Here is a 5,816-nt window from a genome sequence, read left to right as displayed (position 1 = left end):
TTACATCTTTTAAAATAAACCCCGGCATGATGGAAAAGCATCAAACAATCTGACCCTAAGCCCATGATGCCATAAAATGTTTGTGACTCCAAATTCCCTTTTGTCATTAATATTTTTTCCTATAAATTCCCTTCCTGGAAATATAATTTGGATTCATTTACAATCAGCTCTTTCCAGCCCTGGGTCATACAAGGCAATAAAATGTAATTTTAACTCTCTGCCTGCTAGAAACCAAAGGATGTGGTTCTGAAATTGTTATAGCTCTGACCAACAACACAGCCACCTAGCTATTCAACACCACTTGGACTCATGTGGGAAAATTACAGATAGATGCCATCAAATGAAAGTTTATGAGGGTATATGATATAAGCATATTCATTATTTATTAGAGGAATAACGCTTACAACACATCCCAAGTTGTCATGTCTGGATTATAACAATGAAACTACCTAATTTGACTCAGCACCTTCACATTCAATGTCTCAATTGGTCCTCACAAGAACTCTATAAAGTAAGTAGTTCAAGTGAGTGATTTTTAAATACTAGTATGTGTGGACCATGTACTCTGCTCCATAGCATGCATGGGCACTATGCTAAACTTTTTACCTACAGTAACTCATTCAATCGTGTTTTATGACATTGCTCCGTGTTATTATGATGACGCTCATTTTATGGATAAGGAAAGTGAGGCTTTAATAGGTTAAAAGTCTAAGCTCTAACACATCAGAACCCAGCTAAGTCTGATCCCAGAAGCCTCACTCTTAACCCCTACACTATTCTTCCGCTGGTGCTGGTGGTGGTATTATCACTGCTAATATAGTCGCCAGCATCATCCACATCATAATTATACCTACACTTGCAGATAAGCAAACTGAGGTGCAGGCATGCTAATGGCTTGCTTAAAGGAACACAGCTATAAAATGGAGGTGCACAGGCTCAAACCCAGATGTATCCAATTCTAAATCCCATGTTCTTTCCACTCCCCAACAGCAATTACTCATGCTATGGGAAGGGAAGTGTAAGTAAAAAATGCAAATGAATAGGTAATACAAAACTCATTTTCATTCAGCTTTGGAAAACTCAGTATATATGTTCAAGTCCCCAGTTTTATCTTCATTGTTATTTTTAAGCTGCTACTAAAATGAGTTTGCATTGCCTTACTATGTCTTTACCCTAACCCCAACCTGAGAACAAAGAGAAGTACAGTCCCAAAACCAAATTGACATGCATTGCAAAGACAGCAGGACATTAAAAATCTATCATAGCTAACCGCACATACATAAGCCAGAAATGGACTGCATGTGCTTTGATATACTTAGAGAAAAGGGGCTATACAAATTCAAATTACTCTCCTACCTAGATATCTAATTCAACTGCACAGGGTCCTAGGATGCAGGTATAGTATTGTTTTTCAGATACATTCATTTACTCATTCAACTATCATTTACTGAGCAGTGTCCACCAATTAATCAATCCCAAAATAACTCATTTAATCAATGGATGAGAGTGGCTGTCTCCACTTTCCCAGTGACATAGATCCTTTGAGACAAGAAAGGAATCTTTGTTGAGGTCTTCACCTCAATGTCTCCACCTATATTCTTCCACTCCCAACCCATACATACACACCAAAATAAGGCAGTCAATCTCCTGGCAATACGTATTGTTATTGTGCTTATTTTACATACAGGAAAGCTAATGCAGAAGGGATAAAATTAATGACATAAGTGGTATTTTGCCAGGATTAGAACCCAAGCATCCCGATAGCAGAGTCTTTTTTAAATTATACTTTTAAGTTCTGGGGTACATGTGCAGATCTTACGGGATTATTGCATAGGTATACACATGCTACATGGTTTGCTGTCTCTATTCCCCCATCACCTACATTAGGCATTTCTCCCAGTGTTATCCATCCCCCACCTCCTACCCCCAACTGTCCCTCCTCCAGCCCCCCACTCCCCAGCAGACCCAGTGTGTGATGCTTCCCTCCCTATGTCCATGTGTTCTCATTGTTCAACACCTGCCTATGAGTGAGAACATGTGGTGTTTGGTTTTCTGTTTTTTTGTCAGTTTGCTGAGAATGATGGTTTCCAGAGACATCCATGTCCCTACAAAGGATACAAACTCATCATTTTTTATGGCTGCATAGTATTCCATGGTGTATATGTGCCACATTTTCCTTGTCCAGTCTATTGTTGATGGGCATTTGGGTTGGTTCCAGGTCTTTGCTATTGTAAACAGTGCTGCTATGAACATACATGTGCACATGTCTTTATAATAGAATGATTTCTAATCCTTTGGGTATATACCCAGTAATGGGATTGCTGGATCAAATGGAATTTCTATTTCTAGGTCCTTAAGGAATCGCCACACTGTCTTCCACAATGGGTGAACTAATTTACACTCCCACCAACAGTGCAAAAGTGTTTCTATTTCTCCATATCCTCTCCAGCATTTATTGTCTCCAGATTTTTTAATGATCGCCATTCTAACTGGTGTGAGGTGGTATCTCAATGTGGTTTTGATTTGCATTTCTCTAATGACCAGTGATGATGAGCATTTTTTCATATGTCTGTTGGCCTCATATATGTCTTCTTTTGAAAAGTGTCTGTTCATATCCTTTGCCCGCTTTTGAATGTGTTTGTTTTTTTCTTGTAAATCTGCTTTAGTTCTCTGTAGATTCTGGATATTAGCCCTTTGTCAGATGGGTAGATTGCAAACATTTTTTCCCATTCTGTTGGTTGCTGGTTCACGCTAATGATTGTTTCTTCGGCTGTGCAGAAGTTCTTAAGTTTAATTAGATCTCATTTGTCTATTTTGGCTTTTGTTGCAATGCTTTTGATGTTTTAGTCATGAAGTCCTTGCCTATGCCTATGTCTGAAATGGTATTGCCTAGGTTTTCTTCCAGGGTTTTTATGGTGTTAGGTCTTATGTTTAAACCTTTAATCCATCTTGAGTTAATTTTAGTATAAGGTGTAAGGAAAGGGTCCAGTTTCAGCTTTCTGCCCATGGCTAGCCAGTTTTCCCAACACTATTTATTAAACAGGGAATCCTTCCCCCATTCCTTGTTTTTGTCAGGTTTGTCAAAGATCAGATGGTTGTAGATGTGTGATGTTGCTTCTGAGGGCTCTGTTCTGTTCCACTGATCTGTATCTCTGTTTTGGTACCAGTACCTTGCTGTTTTGATTACTGTAGCCTTGTAGTATAGTTTGAAGTTAGGTAGCATGATATCTCCAGCTTTTTTTGTTCGTTTGTTTTGTTTTTGCTTAAGATTGTCTTGGCTATGCGGGCTCTCTCTTTTGGTTCCATATGAAGTGGTTTTTTCCAGTTCTGTGAAGAAGGTCAATGGTAGCTTCATGGGGATAGTGTTGAATCTATAAAATACTTTGTGCAGTATGGCCATTTTCACGATATTGATTCTTCCTAACCATGAGCATTGAATGTTTTTCCAACTGTGTCCTCTATTATTTCCTTGAGCAGTGGTTTGTAGTTCTCCTTGAAGAGGTCCTTTACATCCTTTTGTTAGTTGTATTCCTAGGTGTTTTATTCTCTTTGTAGCAATTGTGAATGGGAGTTCAGTCATGATTTGGCTGTTTGTCTGTTATTGGTGTATAGGAATGCTTGGGAAACTGTCTCTGTTTGCAGACGACAGGATTGTATATTTAGAAGACCCCATCATCTCAGCCCAAAATCTCCTTAAGCTGATAAGCAACTTCAGCAAAGCCTCAGGATACAAAATCAATGTGCAGAAATCACAAGCTATGCTATGTTTCTTCATATGCCATATTTTCTTGAATTTGCTTATCAACATAAGAACAGAAGGGAAGCCTGTGTTTTCAAGATTTAGAGAGATTTACCTAAAAACAGAATTCTTATGCTAGAAATCCTGAGAAGTCAAAAATAAATCCTGAGAAGTCAATTCAGGAGACAAATGAATCAGAACATGCATTCCTCGCCTTACTATCCTGACCCATTCTAGGGGTATCCAGGGAATCTGAAGCCTCCCACATCCTGGGATCACAGTCTAGAAGATAAGAGGAATACAAGCCCAAGCCCATCAGCCACTGTTCATTTGAGCATGGCATCCCCTCCATGAATCAGGCTGATCGCAGGGATAGCATATATATCCCACATACCAACCCATTATGAGCAATAAGCATAATAAATGAGTTAGCATGCAATGTGTAAGACAGTGCTAAGTGCTAAGAAAAAGAAAATAGGGTGAAGTAAAGCGGATAGGGAATGCCACAGCCAGCCTAGGGGAGGGGAGAGGTTTATCTTTTAAAACAGGGTGGATATGTAGGCCTCACTGAGAAGGTGACATTTAGCAAAGGCCTAAAGGAAATAAAGAATATCACCATGCAGATATCTAAGGAGCAGGCATTCCAGACACAGGGAAAGCAGGATGCAAAGGCCCTAAGTTTGGTGGCTATAAAGAGATCTGTGAGGAGGCTTCAGCCATAATCCAAGCTAGAGATGATAGTGGTTAGAGTGGTAGCAATGGAGGTGAGGAGAAATCATTGCATACATTTTGAAGGCCGAGTCCAGAGTATTCCCTGACAGATTGGTTACAGGAGGTGAGAGAAAAAGAATTTAAGCATGTCTCCAAGATTTGGGCTTAGAGACATGGAAGGATGGGAATGCTATCAGTTGGGAAGAGAAAGGCTGTGAGTTAAGCAGGTTCCGAGTACAGTAGAAAGGAAGATCTGGAATTCAGTTTGGGACAAGTTGAGCTTGAGATATCTATGAAGTATTCCAATAAAGAAGCTGAGTAGGCTGTAGAATGTGTGAATCTGAGGGTCAGTAAGAAAATCAGGTTGAAGATGCATACTTAAAAATCATCAGCGTATAAACAGCATAAAGGTCAGGCAACCAGCCAAGCAGTTCAAGGGAGTGGACGTAGATAGAAGAAGGAAGACTAAGGACCGAGCCCCAGGGCACTCCTACCATGAGAGGTCAGGAAGAAAAGAAGCTAGGAAATCAGATTTGGAAGGAACAACCAATGAGGCAGGAGAAAAAACAGGCAAGCATATGATGTTCTGGAAGACAAAGGAAGAATGAGTATCAAAGGAGGAGGAAGTGGTCGGGTGTGGTGGCTCACAGCTGTAATCCCAGCACTTTGGGAGGCCAAAGCAGATGGATTGCTTGAGCCCAGAAGTTTTGAGAGCAGCCTGGAAAACACGATCAAACCCCCTCTCTACAAAAAAATACAAAAATTAGCCAGTGTGGTGGTCCATGCCTGCAGTCCCAGCTATTAATACTTGGGAGGCTGAGGTGGGACAACTGACTGAACCCAGGAGGCTGAGACTGCAGTTAGCCAAGATTGCACCAATGCACTCCAGCCTGGGTGACAGAGCAAGACCCTGTCTCAAAAAAACAAAATGAAAAACACAAACAAACAACAACAACAACAAAAAAAAAAAAAACAGGAGGAGGACATGTTCAGCTATTCCAAAAGCAGCTCATAGGTCACAAAACATGAGGCCTGAAAGATGACCATTAAATTAAGTAACGCAGGGTACTGCTGGTGAACTTAGAAACAAGTTTGATGGATTGATATAGGGGAAAAACTTGATCAGGCTGGGTTTAAAAGAGAAAGGAAGGGCAGAAAATGAAGAGAACAAAGAAAACAGAGAAATGAAAGTTGCAATTGGCATGAAACGTTATATCAATCATTTTTTGTTTTTTGTTTTAGGCCAAGTATGGTGGCTCACACCTTTAATCCCAGCACTTCGGGAGGCTGAAGTGGGTGGATCTGTAGAGCCCAGGAGTTTAAGGCCAGCCTGGGCAACATGATGAAACCCCATCTATAAAAAAAA

This window comes from Cebus imitator, unplaced genomic scaffold, assembly GCF_001604975.1.
Source record: "Cebus imitator isolate Cc_AM_T3 unplaced genomic scaffold, Cebus_imitator-1.0 Scaffold291, whole genome shotgun sequence".
In the NCBI taxonomy this organism is placed as follows: domain Eukaryota; kingdom Metazoa; phylum Chordata; class Mammalia; order Primates; family Cebidae; genus Cebus; species Cebus imitator.
This window is presented reverse-complemented; position numbering follows the sequence as displayed.